Source organism: Rhea pennata, chromosome 21 (assembly GCF_028389875.1).
Source record: "Rhea pennata isolate bPtePen1 chromosome 21, bPtePen1.pri, whole genome shotgun sequence".
NCBI lineage: Eukaryota > Metazoa > Chordata > Aves > Rheiformes > Rheidae > Rhea > Rhea pennata.
The window spans coordinates 7,270,194-7,297,011 of record NC_084683.1 but is presented as its reverse complement, the minus strand read 5'-3'; positions in this window follow the sequence as shown (position 1 = coordinate 7,297,011).

Genomic DNA, 26,818 nt, shown 5'->3' with positions numbered 1-26,818 from the left:
ATGCAACCGGGGCGGAGTTGGGCTAGACTCCCCGCACTTGCTGGCCCCAGGTGCCAGGACTCCCGCCTACCGCAAGTAATCATAAATGCCTGAGTTTTCCAAAGGAGGATGAGGCTGCTACACAACAGAGGACCACGTTGCCTCCTCGGGGACGCCCGAAAAGATTGTGCCTGCCGACTCTCCCTCTCGCCATGCAGACGATTGGGACAAGCATTGAGGTGGTCCTTATCGAGATTATCATCGGGTCGGTCTGTTTGTAAGTATCTACTAACAAACTGCTTGCTACTGAAGAATGTTTGTGCGTGTGTGTGTGAGTTTGTGCTGGCTGGCCAAACCAGATGTTTGGCCCCCGGGAATCTAACTAAAACACATGCACATAGCTGCATTTTGTGCTTGGTTAGGTCTATTGTGCCTGAGTCCCTCACAGGCCAGGAGCAGATCTGTGGTTTCATGGCTGCCTGTGAGGTCACTTGAGCCTCAGTAGCTGACAGTCCAGCTCGCTGCATATTGCTGATGGTTGTGTTGCTGATGGCATTGGGCCTCAGGATCAGGTAGGCCACCAGCATGTATAAACATGACTCCTGCTGCTCATTACCAGTACCCATGAACAAAGAAAACAGAGCAGGTAATTTCATCATTTTACACCCCAGATGGGACACAGGGAGCTTCTTACGCGGTGAAGGCCAGCGCTGTAGTTGACACAGCCAGCACAGGGTGAGTTCACTGAGCGTTGTTGTGCTGGTGATGCTCCCCAGGGAGCTACTAAGATGAGGTCAGCATGAATCAGGGGAGGCTGTCTAAGAAAGGTAAGATGGGTTCACTACTAGCAGAAATTCTGGCAAACTGGAAGGAAATCTATGGTACCTCAGGTCTCAGTAAGGACAGAGCAATTATCCTCTGTGAGGAAGAATGGCCTTGAGAAGGGGACGCCCGCGGAGCTCTGGCCAGGTAGAAAGAATGAACTGTACACAAAAAATGAAGTTAGCTAAAATTTGTAGGAAGGCTCAACTAAAGTGGACAGAAGCATTGCCGTTAGCGTGTGGGAATGAAGACGATGCCTGAGCCCAAGGCCTGGGCTGACTCATTTTGACATTTTGTTTGGCAGGGCAGAGAAGATCCCAGGGACTTTCGTCCTGGCACATACAAGCCTTTTGGCAGGAGATGAAGCTGTTACATAACATCCTGGGTATCTATCTGCAGCAGACTTTCAAGAAAAGAGATCTGGAGCTGTAATTAAGCAAGCTCTGCCTTTAGGAGGTTGCCTCCACGCATCCATATCAACCTGGAGATTATGTGAGGGCAAAAACTCGCAAAGTCAAGAATGCGTTATGGCCAAAATGGGAGGGCCCTGTCCAGTTGTTCTTATGCCCTTATTCTGCTCTTAAGGTTGCAGGTAATGACACTGGATTGATCACTCCCAAAGAAAGGTGGCCCCCAGCACCGCCACCTCCTCTGAGGACATTCCAGTTCCTTGAGCCTCTATGGAAGAAGAGAGAATACCTGTGCAACAGCAGGAAAAAAACCTGTTCAAGCAATACTGTGTCCGTCTGTTCCACTGTGCAACTGTTTTGTGCTGTGTGTTTAAATGTGATTTTGGGGGGGGTCATTTCTGTCCTTTTTAGCTATTACAGATGTAACGCTCGGCTGGGGAACTAATTGCCTTGTCCAATTTATGGCTAGGGTCTCTCATTTGGGGAATGCGTCAGAATGCTGGTACTGCCAACACCACCCTCAGTCCCTGGACATCACAGAGCCTCTTTCTGGTTTGGCCTGCTATCAGTTGAATTTGACATATGTACGCCCTCGGGTGCCAGATTTTCTGCAGCAACCACCCTTTAAGGCACAGTCATACGATAAAACTCCATGGTGTGTCAGCATGCCTCGTGGAAACCTTGCAATTTGAGTAGGAGAAACAACAGACTGTAACTACACACTGTGGTATAGTTACAGGCAGGCAAGGTTTCAGCTGGAAGGCTCAAGGTTCAAATGGCACCTGTATCTGAGGGAGCAATGGTCGACTTAGCCCTGGTAATAGCAATTGGACCATGTGCGTTTGGAACAATAGTAACCGACGTATAGGCACAAACCCTTTTCAAATGATCTATGTAGGCACATGGGAACTATGAAAATGCAAAAGTGCCACTGTGACTGCTGTTACATCCTGTCCTACTGGGCATAGAAAAAATATCATCCCAGTGGGGAAGCATACTATTTTGACATGCAGATGGTTCTGCATAGGTGGCCCAAATGCCTACAGAAGTTTACCACCATGGTGGGCCAGCATCTGTACCAGTGGGTGCCTAGCCCCTTACGCCTATCAAACAAAGGCGTTAACACAAGGCTTTTGGCACAGTCACTCTGCAGGGCACAGAAAAAGGGACACCTTTAACCCCATAGGGAACAGACCAAAACAGTTCCATCCATTTGCACAGGTGCTGTTTCCAGGTCTGGGTGTGGTTGAGTTTAAAAAGCTCTTGTCAGTATCTCTGCCTCCCTTGCAGTCATTCAAAACGCTGCTGCAGATACCTTAAAACACCTACAGAGGGAAGTGAACTCTCTCTCTCTCAATTAATCATCCAAAATCGATGTGCCCTAGATTACCCGTTGGCCACACAGGGAGGAATGTGTGTACTGGTATACAGGTGCAAAATCAGCTAATGAGTAAGATAGACCATGTGAGGCTGGCATGGAATTCGTACTGTAACACAGCAAGGGGATTGGTAGTATGGTATTACTGGTATGTAAGAACTTACTCTTCCTTAGAAGTTAAAGAGCTGCTCAGGCTCCCTTCCTGTGCTGTCAGCTAAGAGGACTCTTATTGCTAGCAATAAAAAATATTTTCAAAAAAACCTTAGAAAAGGTGACTCCTGCTGTTCAAACTGGTGCTGTTGAAAGAAAAAAAAAAGGAAAAGATAATTTTAACAGTGGGCTCTGCCTGAGGACCTCCTCCAGCAACTGTAAGCCCGGGCCTGCCATGGAAGCAGCTGCTCCCCTCTCCTGGAAGCCTCTTCCTACTCACAGGGCTCTTTTTCCACCAGAAATCCCTCCCTCTCACCACTGAACTGCAAGGAGTGCCATGGGCTGAGAGCAGCACTGGCAGCGATGGACCGCGTGCTGCTGCACCAGGGTTTTACACCCCCTTCAGCTCTGTGTGTCAGCAGCCCCCAACCTGCCACCGCGACAACAGAAAAAAAAAGCTGACCTCCACTGCAGAGGTGCATGAGCTGGGCTAGCTTTCCTCCACGCTCATTTTCTCTCCCCAAGCCCCCTGCCCTGGGGCTGCACTCCAGAGGCAGGCCAGAGCCCATTGACTGCCTTTTCCCATTGTGCACATGTGGAAACACCTGCACAGCCAGAAGGAAATGAAGCCCTTGAGTTGGAAGGCTCGGGGAACGGAATTAATTAATTCATTGCAATCAATACGCAGCCTACTGTATTTTTTTTTTGAAGAAAAAAGTTTCTTTTCTCTTCTTGCTTTCCATTTCCTGCTTTTTCCCAGAATGAGCCAGCAGAAAATCCGTCTCTTTTAGCAACCTTCCCTAGTTATACATACCTGCTTTCTGCACCTTTTAAACACCCTCTGTGTTCTCCAGCTTCCCCCAACAAACACCCGAGTTCCTTTCATTTGCTTCAGCAGCATGCTAAGATTGAGAAAGCCAAAGTGTGTGTGCGGGGGGAAATACAAACATGAAGAGCAAGAGAAAGGCAGAAGAACATGGTGTATGAAAACGCTTGCAAGCCATATCAGACTCAGAGAAGAACTCATGTCCTTTCAAAATGGGTAGAGTGAAAATGACCCAAGAAGTGAACCCATTCTGAATGCTTGTGGAATTTGGTACCTCTGTTTTTGCATGTTGCCAGAGGCACACTGCTGTAATAAGCACTTTGGAGCTGACCAAACCGTCCAAGAGGCAGGCGAGCCTGGAGCTGAGCCATTGCAGGAGCAGGAGAGAGCAAGGCAGGTGTCTTGATGGTGCTCTGCTGCTACTCCTCGCCAGGCTGGGTGGGAAGAGGGTTGTCAGTGTTGGGCAAGAGATGGGCAAAGGCAGCTGCCTTGCCCACCCTGGGGCACATCCTTTCAGGCTGCAGTGCAGAGCACATAAGCAGAGCGGCTCCTGCAGTGCAGGAAACCTCAGGCAAGGGAATCTCCCAGCTACAAACAGCCTGGCTGAGCTGGTTCCAGAGCTGCTCTCTGCCCATCAGGGCAGAGCTCATGCGGTCCATGTGGGCCTTGCAGTATATACGTCAGGGTGCTTGACGGACAATCCCCAGGGCCAGCAATAAACACTCTCTCACCGGAGGAGCTCATGCCTGGCTGTTTCGCTTCAGTTCCCTTCCCAAACCATCCTGGTGCTCTCTGTGCAGCTCCCATCCCTGCTGCCTGCCCCTGGCTCCAGCCCCATGGCTCACCTCGCTCCTGTGCTCTGGCATGTCTGGCCGTCCATCCGCAGACTGGGAGCAGGCATTCACCTGCTGAGCCTTGCCCCTCTTCAGGGTCCTCTCCTGGGGACCTGCCACTCAGGCACCAAGGGCAGCTGCTGCCTCCTGATCCAGCTGCTCTCTTCAGAGGGAGGACCACATAGCCTCTGTTCACAGCAGAACACAGCCTCTGTTCCTCTCCCCAGATCTGTGCTCCTCGCGCCTTACAGAGGCTGCCCTTCTTCAGGCACTCCGGAGCAGACATCCAATACAAGGCCACCTCTCTTGGTGTGTCTGCTAACACTCGCCAGCTCTCACTTTTACACGTTATAGACAGCTTAATCAATATTACAATCATCAAATGGTCTTTTCTCACAGATTTATGGGGTACATGTGTATTACATCTTTCTCCTAAGATATAAACAAGCTTCGCACATCCGTGAGCAGATCTCTATAGTTACTGCTTAGTAACATTAGCCTTGAGCAACATTCTCAAGTCCTGGACAATAAGCTGCTGTCTTGCCTGGCTCCTCTCCATTGTGCTGCATTAACCCTTACAAGGGGTAAGCAGTGCTCCCCCTGCAGCAGTAGCCTGACAGTTCCACAGAGGGACCACGGGAGATCATGTGGTCCAACCCCACGCTCGAGCAGGGTCACCTAGAGCACATTGCCAAGCGTTGTGTCCAGACAGCTTTAGAACATCTCCAGGGAAGGAGACTCTGCAACCTCTCTGGGTAACCTCTTCCAGTGTTCTTTTACCCTCACAGGAAGGATGTTTTTTTCTCATGTTCAGGTGGGACTTCTTGTGTTTCTGTTTGTGCCTGCTGCCACTTGCCCTGTTGCTGGGCACCACTGAAAAGAGTCTGGCTCCACCCTCTATACGCTCTCCCTTCACATACTTGTACACATTGATAATATGAGTTTTCTTGCGTTTTGAGCAGCCCAGCAAGAATTTTTAGGCGGTAGGGTTGCCTGCCAGTACATATGAAAATCTTCTCCCAAGCATGCAGATGGCAGGCAAGAAAACACCATGCTTCTGCATTTTTGTATAGAGGGACTACTCAGTGAGAGGTGCTGTCAGGGCTGACTTGGAAAAGTCAGAGCTGTCCTCTGGGTACTCAGTGGGAAATAATGTAGGAATGAGGGGAACTCGTGAAAGGCCTTGAGCTGATCATGCCTTGAGGATGAGATGTAATTATGCAATCCCTCATGAAGGCGGAACCTTGACCATCTTCTGCAGCCCGTGCAAGTCTTGAACACGGGGAATAAAGATACATAAAAAGGTTCAATCCAAAACTTGCATGCATCATAATTATCCTTCTGTATGCATCATGAATAATTTGAGCTCTCTCAGCAGTGCCCTTCTTGACCTCTCCTGCTCTTTCGGTAACACTTGTGAACACAGAATTCAGGAGGCATCAGGGGAATAGAGTCACAAATACAGTTACTTTGCAAGGCTCTGGAATAGCATATGCAAAAGTCAAACTGCATATGTAAGGGTCAGGTGGGGTCACTGCCTGACCCCCACCCCCACCCCGGCACGGATACATACACACACACAAGGCACACTGTGCTCAATACTGAGTGTTTATTACCTCTGCATCTAAGCAAGGGTTCCCCAGAAGTTTTCCAGTCGGGGCAGTGAAGGTGCAGGGGAATCCACGGCACCACTGAGCATCAGTCATGGTGAGGAATACTGTGGGGGTGGGGGGAACCATACAAGGTTTTAATGTACTATACACAGGTGCAGTACATGTATGGAGCTCATGGCTCATTTTGATTCAAAGCACAGCTGTAGCACCACACTGGCACGGGCCCAGCTGAGTGACCACGCCTATGGGTCAACATGCCCTGCTGATGCTCCTTGTCCCATGGAACGGTCTGGCTAGCTTCCACCACCTATCTCCTCAAAGTTCTTCTGCATTTTCCCATACAGCATATAGGTACCATGCGCTTGTCTAGTCCCTCAAAAGCCAACACCAGTTTCTTCTTGGAATATTTCGCTATAGAAATACTCTTAAACAAGAAAAAAACCAAGAAGAAGAAAAAGATGTTTTGCTTGATATGAACACTTCCTTTGGTATTCTTTAAGCAGTCAGCTTAGGAAAGAAGAGGGTGCGTCAGCTTTAGAAGATCGATTATTAAATAAGTGCAAGGGCTTTATGTTTTACAGAGTGCATACTTAACGCTCAGTGAAACTGGATGCTTTGTGTGTCAGACTGATTAGAGAAAAAGAGCTAATTGTAGCTGAATTTTGGCTGGGAAATAGCTAAATTCCGTATTTGTTCGGAAGGTAAAAATCTTTTGCTCTCACACAGAAAAGCATGTAGTGCAGTCTGAAATCAGATGCATGGGGAATACATAGAATGGACTGGAAACATCACTGATCTCACAGGACCTTCTGGGGTAGACTTCACTTGATTTTCTTGATGTGACTCTGTGTGACCTAATGTTGTTTCTGCCACTGCCTTTGAAATGCTTGCAGATGGAAACATGCAGATGCCCCATCCTCTGCAGCAGATGATGAGGGACATTCCACAAGGTGCAGGAAGTGGAGCCCTAGCAGAGCTGTCAGTAGGTGAGTGGGATCAGAGAACAGGAGAGGAAGGAACTGACTGAAGAGGAGGTGCAGCTGACTCTGAAGTGTTCTCCTCCCTGTGCCTGTACAGACTCTAAACGGTGGCAATCTTTAATTTCTTGGCATTTGTTGACACGGGTGGCTCTCAGCGGGCTCTCCGCAATTGGAGTTCTAGAGCTGACTCTTTTAAGAGCCACTGGACTTCTTTGAAGGGGTTTTAGGCATAAACTCTGAATATTTTAATGTAAAATTCTACTGCCCCTCTGCTTTGCAGTAGGCTCTTCAGAAAGAACCCTCCCATCACAGAAAATTCATAAATGGAGGCAATGACACAGTTTCTTTGCCTTCCTTTAACCTAGGACATGGGTTCTGTTGAATTCCTCTGTAGCTACATGGAGGCACCAATACATTTGTGTGCTGGAAAAACTTCTGCCAACGTGGAGTTTTTACAGAACCAGTACAAAGTCCTTTCTTAAGAATTTTTAAAATCCAAAACATACATAGATTCAAAGTATAAGGAATTTGTTGCATAATTAAAGGCTCAGTGTCTTGTGTGCTAAAAGGAAATTATATTGAAAACATGTCCTGGTTGAATAAGGTGGTTTGCGTTTTCTTTTCTTTTGGCTTTTCTTGTCAGCTTAATTGATCTGTAAGTAGGAAAGGTTTCTCTTTCAGATGTCAATTGTAATTTCCTCCTTGAAAGACCAGCTGTTTCTTTTCAGGAGCATAATATCTATAGATTGTAAGGTTTAAATCCAAAGAGTTACATATACGGTTAGTCAGCAATATTCAGCTCACAGCAGGATAAAATACAACTTTAAATTCTTTGCTTTCAATAATGGAAGAAGCACTGCAAGTAATAAAAAAAAAAACCCTTCAAATATTTATTCATGTTATTCATTTTGAAGTTCTTTTCTAAACAACAGTAGGCTAGGTCTTCTGGCTAGTATATCAGTCTTATCCGGAAATGCAGAGGAACTTTTTCTTCCTCCCAGCTGTAGGGCTTCTTCTCAGGTATTGCCGAACAATTCTGGAGGACAGAATCCAATTCCTTACAACTTTGTAAAGAGGAATGAAAGGCTTTAATATCAAGTCTTACCTAGATCTAGATTGGATATATGGATGAGGATTGACTAGTGAGGGGAGTTTAGTGACTTGTGGAATACATGAAATGGAAATGAGAGAAGACAGATGGGCTGCAGGGAAGCAGCAAAAGCCTGGGGAGGAGCTGCAAAGCTTCTGATAGTGGGACAGCATTAGCCATGGCATTTCATGAAAAAATCTGAAGGAACTGCAAGAACATCTTCAGGGAGGGGCTCAAAGATGTCCATGTTTGAGGTACTCGGGCTAAAGGGCTTGGAACTCTTTGAAGAGGCCTATATTAACAAGTCTGTCCTACATCCATTTTTGTCTCATACTCTTGGGAAAAACGAGGTGGAAACCTAGCACCCTGGCTACTGGACCGTTCCATCAGAGAGCAACAGGACTTCTCCGGTCCTGAGGAAATGGAGGACTGCTTCCAGTGACAGCACAGACTCTTGACCTGCAGGCTTAGCCCTGGACTACAGGAGCCTTCTGTCAGAAAAAGGACCTGCTTCAGTGCCAGAAACTGTTGACAAGCTGGAATTGCAGTAGTTACTTTAGGAGGACTCTATCAACATTCTCTAAGTCCCTGGCTGCAATCCTGTCAAACATGCTCTAGGGGACCCTGCTGAGCAGGGAGGTTGGACTAGATGATCTCCAGAGGTCCCTCCCAACCTTGCTGATTCTATGATTCTATGGTTCTAATTCACTGACTTTGAAAGCCTTTGGCGATAAACCCATCCGCTTAAGTTTGTATTTCCAAATTCCAGGAAACACCATCAGCTGAAGAGTAGCCTGGTTCCACTTTTAAACACTTTCCTTTAGCTGGAGTGTAACCTCTTTCCATTGTTAAACACCTTCCTTTAATGCCAGCTCTCAGAAGTCGAGAAGGTGAAGGCTGTACTCCTCCTGAAGCCTGTCGATGGAAATCGGTGCAGTTGTCTTCTCAATGTTACTGTAACACAAGGTGGAATTTAGCTGCCACATACATAAGCTTTGGCCTTAATGAAAAAAGAGCTGACATTTTAGTGAAGGCATTGGAATGCTAAATGGATTTCTGTTATGAACACTGGAACAAGGCTATTTTGCAATGGCACCCTCTCAGAAGGTATGCTTTTAGTGAACAATCTTGTATGCCTTTTACATGCCAAAGCTTGCATGCACTTGACTCAGGCCAGAAAAAAACTATTTTGAAGTCACTAGATTTATTCTCCTAGGCAAAGTTCGACATCTGTCTAGTAAGTCGGTGTGTGCAGGAGGTGTGGGAAGGCTGGCTCCATGTGAGTGTCTTGACACAGATAAATGCTTTCAGTAGTGTTCTGCATAAGAAACTCTTCAGAGGTTCAAGTAGGGTGTCCTTGCAATACTAGTAGGCAGTTCCTTGGGAAAGCACAGCATTCAGGTGCTTCAGGGACACATAAGTGAAAAGGAAACAGGAAAAAGAAAATGCACTGAAACGCAAAAACATATGCATACATCCCCTGGAATTTGCAAGCAAAATAACCTGGTGCATATGCTGGACTGTCTGTAGGAATGTTGTAAATGGAGCTCCCAGGGAGTCTCCAACAGCCTCCCACCATACATGGACATGTGGAGCCTAAATGATAGTTGGTGCTGTCCTCTGGGCTTCCCGTGTGCTGGTGAAAAGGAAGTTTGGATGAGAATATTGAGCCAGGAAGAAAAGGCTGCTATGTAACCGATAACTATGTATCTGTGCACACTAACACATGTAAACACATGCAAATAGGATGTAAACTGAAAACTGGATCGACCACATAGGACACAGAGACAAAGCTGTGTCAGAACACACCTACCGAGACAAAACAAGTCCTTAATAATGAGGTACAATTTCTACTTTGATCACATGAGAGACATAGCTACACAGCCAGAAAAAGACCATAACCCCTGCATGACTTCAGAGCTACTGAGCTGTAAGATCACTCCTAAGGAGTCTCCCATCTCATTTTTTGTGTGTGTATGGGCGGGTGCCTGAGGAAAGAAACTGAGCCCTTCAGCAAGGTGGAGGAGCCTGAGTGTACTGCTGCACCCCCAGGACTGTCAAGTGGTCAGTTCAGGATGGGCTTGTGCCCAGGTCAGTCGGGAGCACAAGTAGCGCAACACCAGGTTGAGCTTTTACCTGCTGTAGACAAGCAATGTTTCCTTTTGTCTCATGTGCAAGTGGTGAGATCACTCATCTTCTGAACCCTGAAGTGGACTCCTCATCACTATACAGTGCACCCTCTTACAAAAAAAAAAAAAAAAAAAAAACAAAAAAAAAAACGACTTAACTCTGAAAGACGAGAGATGTACACTTTCTAAATAAGTGCTGAAATACATTACCTTCCACTTGATTTAATGGGAACAAAATATATTCTGAAGTCTTCAGCCTATCGCACAGCAAAGGAGATTGTACAAGTATCTACAAAGCTCTCCTAAACACCACGTTTTGGCTCTGTAAATATCTCCAGTGATGAAAATGCCTGTCCTCCAAAGAACAAAACTAGATAACAATCAGGAATGCATTCCGCAGTATATAACAATATCTAACAGTATATACAACAATAATATAAACAGTAAATTGGAGATATTATATATATTATAGATGTACATACAGATATATGCGGGTATTATTTTCATATATGCATATATCTGTATGTATATACACAAATATAATTAATGACAGAGCACTTGTGTACAACAACAGACTCACCACACAACTGCATGGATTCTGTTTTCATAGCTCTGGGCGGTGTTATTCGTTTCTCCTGTTTATGCACAGAAATTTATTTGACTCTGTGAGGTGTGTCATGAGCCTATGTCATGAGCAGTCAGAGGAGGCAGCATTCAACTCCAGGGCAACTGGCTTTTCTAGGCCTCTGCTGGCAGCTCTCGTGCATACACTTTGTCTTTCAGTGGACTGCCCAGGCTGCCCAGATTCTTCACAGGTTGTTTCCCTGCATTCAGTTCTTTCTCCACACATCTGGTCTATGATGCAAAGGAAAAAACAGAGTGCACTGCAGACTGTGGAGCGACCAGAAGAAATGTCCCTGAAAAGCACGGAAGGCATCAAGTAGTTTATAGTCACTCGCAGCACATTCAGTCCTAATCTTTTCTCTTTCAAATGAGACTCAGGCTTCACCCCAGAGCCACTGAAGCCAAGGGAAAGGGCCATCTTGGTAGGCTTTTTTCCCCCACATTGCTGTGCTTAAGTGTTTGTTCTAATGCTTTAATTAAAAAGGTAGACTTGCAAAAATACGTTCTATCACTAAAGAATCCTAATCCTGGCCATGCTATTAGAGGTAGAGTAAATCACAAGTTGCCCAGAGCTCTCACCCTGGAGCAAGTCTGGTTACATCTCGCTCTAGCCACTTGGCAACTGGCATAAACAACTTTTTGTTTTGTCTTGTATTGTTTTTTAAGGTTTGCAGTGCCTGGTCACTCTATTGTTAAGAACATTTCCACTGTCCTTCAGCTTTTGCAGAGCGAGAACATGCAAGATTATGGTGCCCTGCAAGCAAAACATCTTATCTAACCTAGCCTGAGTCCTGCTTTTCACGTAAAGCTGAGCATCTGCACAGAACCTGCTTTATCCAGCCAGCAGCACAAAACCTTGTCCAAAGGTAACACCAGAAGAGGTGCAAATCAGCTAATGAAAAATTAAAAATGGAGCATAAAAAGCTGCCAGGGAACTATCTCGCACTGTAAAACTTCTTCCAAAGCAAGCACCACAACCTCACTGAGGGTTCAGCTTCAGGACCTCCTCCAGCTGCTGGAAGCCCAGGCCTGCCATGCAAGCAGCTGCTCCCCTCTCCTGGAAGCCTCTCCCTACTCACGCGGCTCTTCTTCCACAAGAAATCCCTCCCTCCCTCCTCAAACCTGCAACAACTATCATGGCTGAGAGCACTACTGGAGGCCATGGACCATGGGCTGCTGCAGTATGGCTTTACAGCCCCTCAGCTCCATGTGCCAACAGCCCCCAACCTGACACCATGACCAGTGCTGACGTTCAGTGCTTAGTTTGGCTACAAAGCCACACTGCAATCCTGAACAAGGGAAAACATCACATCAGCTTCCAGCAGTATTCTTTCGGAGCAGCAAGAATGAGAGGGAAAGAAAGCTCAGGTCCTTTCCCACTTACTTCCCTCAACACTTGGCAGGAGCCTTTCTCTTTCGCTGTGCCGGTTTCACTCAGTTGCAAAAGGGGGAAGCCGCCACCACCTCCTCTATAAAGCACTTAGTGATCTACTGGGGAAGAAGATTGCAAGCTTGGTGTTAGCCTGCCCGCGAAAACAGGAACATTCCGAACCATACTTGCATCCAAGCACGGTTAGCTCGCTCAAACCAAAGACCAACACATGGAGTTACAAGTGGATGTCCTCAAGATGCTCACTTGCGTTTTAGAGGCTAGCCAGCAGGGTGACTCTCTCCATTTGGAAAGGAGCATCATTAAAAGCATGCAGACTCTGAACACCAAACAAATACATACGCATTGAAGATGCCCGTAAATATGCCCCTCAAAAGGAGTACTTCCACTGGCTCCAGAGATGGGACTGTTCACTCCACTCCACCTGAGCCTTTGGGTCTAACACATGGCTCAGGCTGAGGCCTCACATACGCCAGGAGCAGCACCATTAGGCTGCAGCGAGAGCAAACACATACTCCACATCCTCAAGGACAAAAAGGATGAGGTCTGCTACCCTGTCAGGTTTTCCAGTAACTGCTCGTTTACACCTGTCCGGAACTCTTTGGAATTAAGGCAATCCTTTCCCAGTAACCAAAAGGACCAATAAGGATGGCAGGGACCAAACTTCACAGCTGGAAGGTACAAATACACTGGTCCAATCAAATGGGCTTTCAAGTGGATCCAGCAGCACTTGGGCTGCTCAGGGTCCTGTGCGTCCCGGTTCTGATTTAGACTTCCTTGACCAAAAGAGCTTAGACTTGCTGCTGAAATGCTCTTGCTGCTGCCCACGTGTAGACGCACACAACCTGCAGCCCAGGTCACTCTGCTGACTTGGGATCCCTTCTGCTGGCACTAGACACAGTGTATCCTGTCAGAGTCACACTCAACACAGAAAATATCAATAACTAGCAACAATATACTGCCCTGGCCTACATGTAAAGCTTGCCCCTCCTTCCTCAAGGAAAGCAACATGCTCAAGATTACTGAGCCATTTAAGGTCAGAAGCCAGCATGTAAATCACACCTCTCTGCAAGCTCCAGCAAAAGGAAAATCCACACAAGAAAGGAAATAAAAGACTGAAAAGCAACTCTCAGACATCCCCATAAATAATATTCTGCTAAAGCACGGCTCAGGAGCTACGTCTTTCAAAAAGGCTCAGCTGCACACTTCCTCAGCAGGCAGTGAGGAAGGCAATACTCAGGGGAAATATTTGGCAGCTGATACAAAGACAGAGTCTTGCAAGTAGTCCTACTTCAGGAACAGGGACTGAAAGCAGTTTCTAAGTTTTCTTCTAGTTGTTTTCAAAACAGCTAGGCAACTCTGTAAGGATTCTTCACTCCTTCTACCACAAAATCCCTTCTTTTCAGCTCTTCTGCTCCCAAACCCAGCCTCGACCAGTTCCCTTCTACATCTGCTGCACACATACTCCCTCCAACAGAACTGAGAGCTTTAGCTGTACCTTTCACTGAACACAGGGAACAGTTGCTCTCAATATGCTACTAACGTCAAGCAGACAATAATAAACACAAATCTATTCCTATAGAGATATAGTTTCATTCAGCATGGTCTGGTATTTCAGAAGGCAAAAATCAAGAAGGCAAAACATTTCTCTGTCCTCCAGTTCAACTTTTAGCACAACATCAGTTTCAGTTGAGCCGTCTTCAATCACAACTTGCCAGCATCAGCCTTCCAGCAGACACAAAGTACCAGTCAACCTCCCCAATGTGACATTCAGACATAGCCACAGTTTAAAGGTGTGGCTACGGTAACAATACCTGCTCTTCAACAGAGGCGCCCCTCAAGGACCTGGGGGTGTAGAAGTAGTCTGATCACGCAGGAAGAGTTGTTTTCCCTTCACAATTTAGGAATGCATAGGGAAATCTTCGATTTTCTGAAGCAGCCAGAACCAGGAAACATGGCGGAACACAACACAGAAACAAGAGCGAATCTACGCTTAGATCCGTCTCTTAAAGGAACGCACACCTCGATGAGAGGCTTACACTCTGGCTTAACCACTTAGGTTTATCCAAGCACCTGGGAGAAAGAAATATGGTTACTGGTGTTGACTAATATTGGATATCAAGTGAAACCACGGGTCCTAAGCAGTAAATATTTTGAAACTGCTCTCCAGGCAAGGGTGTGTTCAAATCCTTCTCCTTAATCTCACAAGGACAGTGCCCATTTGTGGCCATTCTTTACCTTTCCCCCTTAGCAACTGCAGGAAGAGAGGAAGCTACCAAAAAAGTGTCTCAGCTACATATACTCACATCAGCTCAGGCCCTGCTCTTTTCTCTGCCCCCTTTTCTCCCCATTCCTGCAGAGGACAGACTGCTGAGGTTTCTAAGTTAAAGCTGAAAATAAATCACATTTTCACAGGTTAATCATGCAAACTGAATGTTGCACTGCCCCAGCACAGTACAACAGCAGCTCCTGCCTATCTGCTTTTCCCACCACTTTCCCCACACACGCACAGAGCCCTTCAGCTTTCCACCAGGGCAGAACAGCCAGGGGCAGAAGCAGCACAGCAAGCAGCTGCTCTGTTCCTCTCCCTCCTGCCCTGCTGCCTGCGCTGCCACTAGTGCTGCAGCTCTCACAGCTCAGGGCTTGTCGGCACCTGCCAGGCCGCAGCGCGGGCTGAAAACCCCCGCTGTGTCCCCGGGATGCTCACAGGCAGCAGCTGCCCCCAGTGCAGCACCCAGGTTTCTCTCCCGCCCCTCCCCTCCTCTCCCCTCCTCTCCCGCAGACTCGGCCAGTCTCCGGAGCAGAGCAGGACCCTGCAGCAGCAGCACCCGGCAGCACCATTTCCCGGCACCCCTGCACCGGCAGCCATGGACACACAAGCACCGCCCCCAGAGCCGGAAGTGACGCCTCTCACCCCCCGTGGCCCCGCCTACTCCACGCTCCTCCATTGGCTCCCGGGGCTGTGTGGCCTCCTGGGTCTGGACTCCGGGGCGGGGCGGGAGGGAGGTGGCAGTGCGCCTGTGCAGTGCAGGGGTGGGGTGGGGAGGGGCGGGCAGGGGAGCAGAGGGGAGGGGCAAAGAGGAAGGGGCGTGGCCGGGCGAGGTGGAGCATGCGCACTGGCAGAGAGGAGGGTGGTGCGGGGTGGGGCAGGGCGAGGGGTGCATGGGCGCCGTGAGGAGGGAGGTGGCGAGAGGCGGCTGCTGCTGCAGGGCAGCGTCTGCCGCCTCGGGGCCGCCCAGAGCCTTCGGCCACAGCACCGGGAGCTGCTGCGCTGGGGCCGAGTGCTGCGGGCTGGGCAGAGCGAGCGGCCGTGCGCGCGGGGGCAGCCAGAGGCGCCACGGCCCGGCTGTGTGGCAGCAGCGGCTGGGGAAGGCCTGGGCTGGCCTGGGCCGCCTCCAGCCCGCAGGGACCGCCGGCTTTTGCGCCCCTGCTGGGAACTGGGAAGTGTCGTGGAGGTGAGCGGGAGCTGTGAGCAGCCCTGCCCCACGCAGCCCCCTCTCCATGGGGGAATGACTGCAGCTGCGCTGCTTACATGCTAAGGTAGCTCATGTTTTCCTCTCATATCTAAACACAGAGGATTATAGTATTTCATATCATAGAATCGTAAAACTGGTAAGGTTAGAAGGGCCCTCTGGAGATGATCTGGCCCAACCCTCCAAGGAGTGGCCCGTGCGGGGATCGAACCCGCGACCTTGTCATTATTAGCACCATGCTCTGACCAGCTGATCTAAATGACCCTGCCCTGCTGGGGCCGCTCCTTCCCCGCCAGAGTTTCCCCAGCCCATGTTCAGCCTGGTTGTAGTTTTCCCTGGACGTCTGAACTGGAGGACACAGGCCTTTTTTGCCACCTTGAGTGTTCCCTTCTGAAATGCCGGCAGAGGAGTATTCCGGTGAGGGAATGCGTTGGTGAGGGGTGTTGCCACGGTGAGCAGCAGGGCTTTGTGATGCTGGCGGCATGGTGCCCACAAGGCCGCTGTAATGGGACGGTCTCCATGGGGACTGTGTCCCTGCTGTGATGAGGGCTCCCAGGGTCCTCACTGTGAGGGGAGAGGCTGGATCAGGAAGGAGCAGCTCCCTTTGGTGCCAGAGTGGCAGGTCCGCAGGAGAGGATCCTGAAGAGGGACAAGAAGCATCAAGCAACCACCTTGCTGGAGCACAGGGCCAAGGTGAGCGTTGGGGCTGGAGGGAGAGACAGGCAGCAGGGATGGGAGGCACACAGAGAGCACCAGGATGGTTTGGGCTGACCTGCTGGAAAGCAGCTCTGCCGAGAAGAACCTGGGAGTGCTGGTGGATGACAGGTTGACCATGAGCCCGCAATGTGCTCCTGTGGCCAAGAAGGCCAAGGGCATCCTGGGCTGCATTAGGAAGAGTGTTGCCAGCAGGTCAAGGGAGGTGATCGTGCCGCTCTACTCAGCCCTGGCAAGGCTTCCTCTGGAGCACTGCATCCAGTTCTGGGCCCCCCAGTACAAGAGAGATATGGAGCGACTGGAGAGAGTGCAGCTACAAAGGCTACAAAGATGATCAGAGGGCTGGAGCATCTGCCCTCTGAGGAATGGCTGCGAGAGCTGGGCCTCTTTAGCCTGGAGAAGAGAAGACTGAGAGGGGATCTTGTCAATGTAGACAAACACCTTAAGGGGGAGGGTGTGTCAAGAGGATGGGGCCGGACTCTTTTCAGTGCTGCCAAGTGACAGGACAAGACGCAACGGGCACAAACTGAAACACAGGAAGTTGTGCCTGAATATACAGAAGAACTTCTTAACTGTGAGAAAGACATAGCACTGGAGCAGGTTGCCCGGAGAGGCTGTGGAGTCTCCTTCTCTGGAGGTACTCAGAGAAGGCCGTGCCTGTAATGATTGAGAAGGTGAGGACTATCATTTTAGTGCTAGACCCTAGGGAAGAGGTTTACCGTTTTGTCTGCTTTTTGACCTAATGAGTACGTACAAATGAGGTTTGTTTCACACAGTAGGGCATCCTGTCAATTAGAGAGCCAAACCCCAGCCCTTCCCGAAGCCTCTCCCTGCTCCCGAGCCATCAAAGCCATTCCCTCATCTGACTTCCTGCCAGAGCACAGCTCTGAAGCCTCTGTGGATGCAAACACTGGAAGAGACATGCTTGTGACAGCAGAGAGTTTGAGTGTGCTGGTCAGAGTAGAGGTTGTCAGCCACCCAGGGGCCAGCATGTGCCTTTTGAGAACTTGAGGCTTTCTCTGTCCCAGCTCCTGTCCTGGACTTTTAACTGTCAGCTGAACCTTGTCTGATATCACCAATCCCAAGGCAGGGGGAAAAGGTGATCTGAGGGGAGATAGTTTGCCAGAGACCGTATCCTTTGGTAGCACCCATAGTGATCTGGGTTTCTCCAAATGGCAGCAGGAGGGTGTTGGAGGGTGCCGAAAGACACGCTGAGGGGGCTGTCGGGGAGACCCATACCCAAAGAGCCACCGAGGAAGCTCTCGCCCCCTACCAAGCCCTTCCGTCTCCATCAGCACTGAGCCCAACCTCTGCTGGAGCAAAGAAGGGTAAAATACTCATCGGAGCCCCCCTGAAGCGCCTTCTGGAAAAGATAAGCTTGGTGGTAAGGTAGAGGGAGCTCTCCCCCCCCCAAAAAAAGGAAAATAAAACTTGAAAAGAGTTTTGAAAATAACTATTACAACATTTGTATTTCCTTGTATTTATTTAAATTGATGAGTACTTACATCACATAATTATTAACTGATGGTTGTAGGATTTTCTTAACATTCATGAAGGAATATTGAGATCAAGCCCAACAATGTCACTGTGCCCCAAATTCTGTTAAATACTGATGAAACTCCAGAAGGATGTGGGGGGCCATGGGCTGCCCGGGAGGGCAGGTGAGGGGTCCTGAGAGGAGCAGACCCTGACTGGAGGCTAGAGGCATAGAAGGCCCCCACAGCCCAGCCGGTTCCAGCTCCCAGGCTGACAGTGACCTGCCAGCACCCACCCACAGGGCACAGCAGTACATGGAAGGTCCCTGGCACCCGGCCCCATGTGGACAGCTGCCCGTCCGCTGCCGGCCCCAAGGGCCGCACGTCCGCCTGCCTGCTTGGGGCACAGAGCCAGCCTCGGGGCTGGGGTGTCTCCTCACATTCCCCTAAAGGCCTCACAGTACCTTGCTGTAGCTCAGGAGGCTGTGGGGGCCGGGAGGGAGGGGGCAGCAGGGATCAGGCCCTGCTATGGGATCCTGCTACCTCCTCCCCACCCCGCTCCCAGGCAATGTTGGAAGAGGGACCCTGCAGCGTTTGCTGAGTTCCCAGGTTACCCAGAGCTCCCTGCCCAGGACCTCTCCAGCAGCATCATTCAGCTCCCCATGCAGAATGTCATACAATTTTATTTATGTATTCATTATTACATAAGTGTAAAACAAATTAACAGCATATAGTAAAATTTACAGTATAGTTTAATCTGCCAGACTACTGTACAATTTACACAAAACTGTATCTATTAGAAATCTGCAGGTAGTATAGTACAAAATTATGAGCCTATTGTCTTACGAGCCTTTTGCCTTAAAGCCCTCCTGTGCTGTATCTTAACTCCCCCCTCCATTACACTCCTGATTTTCTTTGTCTCTCTAGTGACCAAAGTGGCGATTGTGGGCTGCTGCGGGGGATGACTGCTGGCTACACTCTGTCTTCCTGGTGGCTCCTGAAGGCTTGCAGTCCAACGCTGCGCGTCTTTTGAGGCTAAAGACAATGATGCATTAGAGTTGGCAACAGTTGTTCCTGATTTAATTTCCTGCTTTTGCCAAGAGAGTGATCAAGTAGGCCTGCAGGCCCATTGTTTTGGTGCCAGGGAAAAGCTTGGGTCCCTGTTAGTGTCTTTACCGGGAGGTTATTCTCCCACGACAGCATTTCCAACCAGGGCGCTCCTCAAAACAAGCCTCCCCTCAGGGGAGCGCGTTTGTGCTGAACTGCAGCAGAAGTAGAAGTTGGTGCAGCACAGGAAGGGCTGGGGCTCAACGTCTGCCCCATCTGCTTTGCCAGGGGTTAATAGCATACAAGACAGTGCTGTCCTTTGCAGCAATCCCTGTCTTTGGGCACCAGCGCAGCATTTTCCAGTATTTTAGATAGTAGACTGAGGCCCCTCTTCCCAGACCGCTAAAACTCTGGGCAGCATTATAGAAGTCCATTTAGAGCTGCCTTAATCAAATAATTTGTTTTCTCCTCATGGCTGTGTTCAGTGCTTTATGCTCGGGGAGGGGACCAGTAAAGCTGGGGGCGACTGGTGCGCTCTCCTGTCTGTCTTACCAGTGCATGCCAGCCTGATGCACTGGGAACGCCCACGGCTGAGCGCTCTGCTGGCAGGAGCCGTCCCTCCAGCACTCCCCTCCCCTACTGCTCCCTCCCACCCAGCAGTGGTGGGGAGCAAGGGCGTGGGGTGGCCCCTTCCGAAATGCACAGGCCTTACTGCACCTCCTTGCTGTGGTCCCTTGAAGGTCAGCAGCGCAGTGAAGTGGGCTCCTGATGTCAGATCAGTCAGCGGCTGCTGTGTCCTACAGTCACATGTGCTGGGCTCAGCATTGGGGAAGGAGCCCAGAGTGATTCCCCCCAAATCCCTCTGAGGCCCACGGCCACCACGCAGGTGGCAGCATGGCCTTGGCACCAGGGGCTGATGGAGCATGGCCCAGGCTGCCATGTCATTTGGCCCTTGGGAGATGGAGCAACCTAGAGCATGCCAGCGCTTGGCCTGTCTTGCAACCCCTAACCACCACTTACACAGGGGCGAGACCCTGCCCCGGCAGTGGGCACTGAGCAGGAACCCCACATCACCCCCCACTGCCAGCCCCAGTCTGTTGGGGGGATTCCCAACCCCTTCCTGACCTGTGAGCAATGTTGCGGGTTGCCTGAGCTCGGGGATATGGCAGCAGTGCCTGGGAGGCTTTCACAGCCCCGCATATGCCTGACGCCTGCTATATAGAGGCTCTCACCTTCTTGGCTTGGTCCGGTAGTGGGGTCTTAGTTTTCTCCTTCCGCCCCCTGCAGCAGAGCACCAGTCCATTGACTCAACAGGTACAGTGAAAACCTAGGAGGACAACAGATGCCTTGGCTGTGGGGATGGCCGCATCAGAGGTAGGCCGGCTGGCACACAGGGCTGAATACGACGCTGGCAGCACAGCCTCTATGGCACATTTCTCAGGGGAATAATGTGGGAGCGGGACGGCTGTGAAGGCAGCTGGCCCTTCAGGGAAAGGTGTGAATGCACCCCACGCCTGCCCCAAGCCTGGTCCAAAGAAGCAGTCAGAGCTAGGCAAAACTGAAAGGGGGGAAAGGATAGGTCTGGTTGGCAGGCAATGAGAGAAGGCAAGATCATCTCCCTCTCTACCCCACGACCATGGCTGCGCTGATTCACAGGGTCTGCTGCACGAGCTGAACGCGACACCGTGCTCCCCCACCAGCCCATGACATGCGCCCTCTGCCATAGCCCCTCCAAAGCCCTTCCTCACAAGGTCTCTGGCCTCAGATCACTGCTTTCACGATACCTGGGCACCGATGCCATGGGTCACAACGACCTGCTCTGTCTGATGATCCAGCGTGGCCCTCTTGGCCCTCTTCTGAACCTGAAAAAGCAAAGGAGGCATTTGCAGCAAGAGGGGTGAAGCCAGCCCTAGTCCTGGCGGCACGGGTGCCTAGTGGCAGCATCACCCCACTGCTGAGCTGCCTCCCATCTCAACTCAGGCCCTTTAATACTGGGCTAAGAGCACCACAGAGCAGAGGCATCCCACGACTCTGTTGGGACTTCAGCTGTAACATCCATCTCTTCCTTTCGCTCAAGACCAGCTAGGAAGGTTTCTCCCCTGGAACCTTCTATAGGGTGGAGAGCAGCCTGACAGCAGATCATGAAAGATCTCCCTGCCCCTGGCTAGGATCCCATAGCAATACACAGGATCCCTCCTGGGAAAAATCAAACAGAAACTCGCCCATATCTCTCCATCCTCTCCCACTGCCTGAGCCAACTGTCAAGGTGCAGTGGACACCAGAGAGCATTTTGTGCCTCAAAAACACTAAAATGGGCTTCTACATTTCAGTGCGGACACTAGGTCAGACTCTCCTGAGGCTGGTGGTGTGGTGAAACCTGCTGAGCCTGATGCTGGGACTTTGCATTCTGCAACACAAGGAAAGAGAGCCTGGTCCCATTTCCTGGTCCAGGAAGAGGGCGGAGTTACAAGCAAAGGCTTGTGATGCTCTGGTACGGAGTCAAGTTGGAAGCCCTGCTGCCTAGCAGCTCAATTTAACCTCTCCCAGGAATTCTATCCATCAAGGGCATAGGGGACACTCAGCCGATGGGAATACCCAGTGCCATGTAGTGCGTGCGCCAGCCAATCGAAAGGCCTCACCAGCTCTGGTGTCTCCTCTGCAGAAGGCCATCTATGCCGTTTCCTTGCAGAGTGAATCCGTGCGGACTCCTCGCCTGTCACTGTAGGTCCTCCGCGCACTGCCTGCAAAGCCACCAAGGGCAGATTGTCCCAGAGCATCACCAGGGGAGGGAGGGGAAGGTGCTCGTGCATCCCCAGCAGCACTGGTGGTACAAGACAACCCGCACAGAGGGGCACAGAGCTTCTCGACATGCAGCTCCTGCTCAGGGTGCATGTGCGTCCCCTCTCACCACACAAATTCCTCCTGGATGCCTTGCGGGTGCCCAGCACACAAGGGCCCTACTGACACATGCACCCTTCCAGGGGCACGCTGCAAAGGGATCAGGCCCCTTGTCAGGCACGCGCTGCCCACAACACCCGCAAAGACAGCCCTTCCCCATGGGCACCGCTCACTCTGCCAGTGCGCGCTCTAGTGCTCGCTCTGGCATGCTGTCTCACACGGACACTGGGCAGAGCCTCCCTTTTCCTCACTCGTTTCAGTATGCCCCTTTTCTCAGCTCTGCTACCAAACCTGCGCCAAGACACTCATCTGCAGAGCCCGCCCAAGCTACACGTGCAGATAGAGCAGCACGAGAGCAAGGAGGATGGCACCTCTGATAGGCGCTTACCTTTTTCTTCACTGCTCGGGGGACTCCGCTTGCCACTCCAGTCCTTTCCAGGCTCTGGAAAGGAAGCAGTATTTGGCACATGAGATGGAAGGAGCCTTCTTCGGCCCTTTGGACATTGGCAGTGAGCTCCCAGCCACAACCCGCCCACCCCATCTCAAGGCAGCAAAAGCCTTGAGGAAATAAGAACAAGCAAATAGCCCAAGAGCCTCAAATCCTTTGAGGGCAGTCCCACCACAAACTGCTCCCATCCGCCTCCACGCTGACCCTTGGGGCACCGCTCTAGGGCCTGCCTCTTCCGCACCATCCCATCTGCAGAGCCTTACAAGGACAACAGAGGCCTTGGCTCCAGACGTCCCCAGCTCACAGCTCAGCTGGCTCCCACACCACGCCCAATACCAGGCCACCAGCACAGCCTCTCCCACACCGTTCTCAGCAGCATAGCGGGGGCAGCTGCATGCCCAGGCTGCAGCTCTGAAGGCAATGTCTCCTTCACGGAAAGGGGCGAATGCACCACAAGCCGGCCACAAGCCTGCCAAGAGGGCCAAACGATGCCTCTGCTTGGCGCAGCAGTGACAGAAGGCAACATCATCTCCCTCTCTGCCCCACGACCATGGCTGCGCTGATTCACAGGGTCTGCTGCACGAGCTGAATGCGACACCGTGCTCCCCACCAGCCCATGACATGTGCCCTCTGTCACAGACCCTCCAAAGCCCTTCCTCACAAGGTCTCTGGCCTCAGATCACTGCTTTCACGATACCTGGGCACCGATGCCACGGGTCACAACATCCTGCTCTGTCCGACGATCCACCACGGTCCTTGGGGCCTCCTTCTGAACCTGAAAAAAAGCAAAGGAAGCACTTGCAGCAAGAGGGGTGAAGCCAGCCCTAGTCCTGGCGGCACGGGTGCCTACTGGCAGCATCACCCCACTGCTGAGCTGCCTCCCATCTCAACTCAGGCCCTTTTCTACAGGGCTAAGAGCACCACAGAGCAGAGGCATCCCACAACTCTGCTGCGACTTCAGCTGTAACATCCATCTCTTCCTTTCGCTCAAGACCAGCTTGCAACGGTTGGGCTTTCCCTGCAGCTTCCCATGCACAGCACTGTCTGCCCCGCGCTGCGCAGCACCTTGCCAGCTGCCGGACAGCAGTCTCCACCACTGCCACCGTCACCCGTGGCCGACGGATACGCACCAGCTCCCTGCAGCCACAGCTCCCTGCTCTCAGCACGCAAGCGCGGGATCAGCGTGTGTCCACCCTGCCTGTTCCCAGCATGGCAGCCAGCTCCCTGTTGGCACTGCCAGTGGCTGCTGACGCTGCTTGGCAGCCTGGCACCCAGCAGCACTCACACCAGCGGCTGCTTGGGCTCCACAGCCAAATGGGACACAGTGCCCTTAGCAGCCCACCTGCCCTCTTCCTACATCCAACACCCTGCGCATCTAGCACATCTACGGCCAAACGTGCACGGCGGCATGTTGTGCTGAAGGCAGCTCCTTCCTTAGCTCCCCGTCTGTTTCCTGCACAACACCACTCAACCCGATGCACTTGCTGCAGCCTGCCCCACCCTCCGCCTTCTGCAGGCTCTTCCTTATCCAGCTCTGAGACGGCCATCAGCCCACATTTTTGCTAGGCATGCTCAAAGGTGCCTTACGGAAAGATCTCCCTGTCCCCGGGCACCATCCCCTAGCAGTACACACGAGCCTGCCCGCAAAAATCAAACACGCACTCGCCCATCTCTCTCCGTCCTCTCCCACTGCCTTCGCCAACTGTCAACGTGCTCTGCACAACACACAGCGTTTGATGCCTCAAACACACACACAGGCGGCCTTCTACATTTCAGGGCGGACACTAGCTCTCAGCCTTGTGATGCTGGCGCTCTGCTGGCACCACTTGGGCCCACCTTGGGGGCCTCTTTTGCAGCTACACAGCGCAAGACACCCTGCTCCCATTTCCTGGGACAGCAGAACAGCACAGCTGCCAGCACTCTCGGCTGCCCTCTCCCAAGGCCTCACCGGCTCTGGCGTCTCCTCTGCACAACGGGAGCCGGACTGCTGCGATGTGGGCAGCCTCCGTGGGGCCTCCTCAGACGTCATTGCAGCTCCTCCGCGCACTGCCTGCAAAGCCACCAAGGGCAGATTGTCCCAGAGCATCACCAGGGGAGGGAGGGGAAGGTGCTGCTGCGTCCCCAGCAGCACTGGCGGTACAAGACAAGCCACACACACGGCACGGAGGTTCTCGACATGCAGCTCCTGCTCAGGGTGCATGTGCGTCCCCTCTCACCACACAAATTCCTCCTGGATGCCTTGCGGGTGCCCAGCACACAAGGGCCCTACTGACACATGCACCCTTCCAGGGGCACGCTGCAAAGGGATCAGGCCCCTTGTCAGGCACGCGCTGCCCACAACACCCGCAAAGACAGCCCTTCCCCACGGGCACCGCTCACTCTGCCAGTGCGCGCTCTAGTGCTCGCTCTGGCATGCTGTCTCACATGGACACTGGGCAGAGCCTCCCTTTTCCTCACTCGTTTCAGTATGCCCCTTTTCTCAGCTCTGCTACCAAACCTGCGCCAAGACACTCATCTGCAGAGCCCGCCCAAGCTACACGTGCAGATAGAGCAGCACGAGAGCAAGGAGGATGGCACCTCTGATAGGCGCTTACCTTTTTCTTCACTGCTCGGGGGACTCCGCTTGCCACTCCAGTCCTTTCCAGGCTCTGGAAAGGAAGCAGTATTTGGCACATGAGATGGAAGGAGCCTTCTTCGGCCCTTTGGACATTGGCAGTGAGCTCCCAGCCACAACCCGCCCACCCCATCTCAAGGCAGCAAAAGCCTTGAGGAAATAAGAACAAGCAAATAGCCCAAGAGCCTCAAATCCTTTGAGGGCAGTCCCACCACAAACTGCTCCCATCCGCCTCCACGCTGACCCTTGGGGCACCGCTCTAGAGCCTGCCTCTTCCACACCATCCCATCTGCAGAGCCTTACAAGGACAACAGAGGCCTTGGCTCCAGACGTCCCCAGCTCACAGGGCAGCTGGCTCCCACACCACGCCCAATACCAGGCCACCAGCACAGCCTCTCCCACACCTTTCTCAGCAGCATAGCGGGGCAGCTGCATGCCCAGGCTGCAGCTCTGAAGGCAACGTCTCCTTCACGGAAAGGGGCGAATGCACCACAAGCCGGCCACAAGCCTGCCAAGAGGGCCAAACGATGCCTCTGCTTGGCGCGGCAGTGACAGAAGGCAACATCATCTCCCTCTCTGCCCCACGACCATGGCTGCGCTGATTCACAGGGTCTGCTGCACGAGCTGAACGCGACACCGTGCTCCCCACCAGCCCATGACATGTGCCCTCTGTCACAGAACCTCCAAAGCCCTTCCTCACAAGGTCTCTGGCCTCAGATCACTGCTTTCACGATACCTGGGCACCGATGCCACGGGTCACAACATCCTGCTCTGTCCGACGATCCACCATGGTCCTTGGGGCCTCCTTCTGAACCTGAAAAAAAGCAAAGGAAGCACTTGCAGCAAGAGGGGTGAAGCCAGCCCTAGTCCTGGCGGCACGGGTGCCTAGTGGCAGCATCACCCCACTGCTGAGCTGCCTCCCATCTCAACTCAGGCCCTTTTCTACAGGGCTAAGAGCACCACAGAGCAGAGGCATCCCACAACTCTGCTGCGACTTCAGCTGTAACATCCATCTCCTCCTTTCGCTCAAGACCAGCTTGCAACGGTTGGGCTTTCCCTGTGCTTCCCATGCACAGCACTGTCTGCCCCGCGCTGCGCAGCACCTTGCCAGCTGCCGGACAGCAGTCTCCACCACTGCCACCGTCACCCGTGGCCGACGGATACGCACCAGCTCCCTGCAGCCACAGCTCCCTGCTCTCAGCACGCAAGCGCGGGATCAGCGTGTGTCCACCCTGCCTGTTCCCAGCATGGCAGCCAGCTCCCTGTTGGCACTGCCAGTGGCTGCTGACGCTGCTTGGCAGCCTGGCACCCAGCAGCACTCACACCAGCGGCTGCTTGGGCTCCACAGCCAAATGGGACACAGTGCCCTTAGCAGCCCACCTGCCCTCTTCCTACATCCAACACCCTGCGCATCTAGCACATCTACGGCCAAACGTGCACGGCGGCATGTTGTGCTGAAGGCAGCTCCTTCCTTAGCTCCCCGTCTGTTTCCTGCACAACACCACTCAACCCGATGCACTTGCTGCAGCCTGCCCCACCCTCCGCCTTCTGCAGGCTCTTCCTTATCCAGCTCTGAGACGGCCATCAGCCCACATTTTTGCTAGGCATGCTCAAAGGTGCCTTACGGAAAGATCTCCCTGTCCCCGGGCACCATCCCCTAGCAGTACACACGAGCCTGCCCGCAAAAATCAAACACGCACTCGCCCATCTCTCTCCGTCCTCTCCCACTGCCTTCGCCAACTGTCAACGTGCTCTGCACAACACACAGCGTTTGATGCCTCAAACACACACACAGGCGGCCTTCTACATTTCGGGGCGGACATTAGCTCTCAGCCTTGTGATGCTGGCGCTCTGCTGGCACCACTTGGGCCCACCTTGGGGCCTCTTTTGCAGCTACACAGCGCAAGGCAGCCTGCTCCCATTTC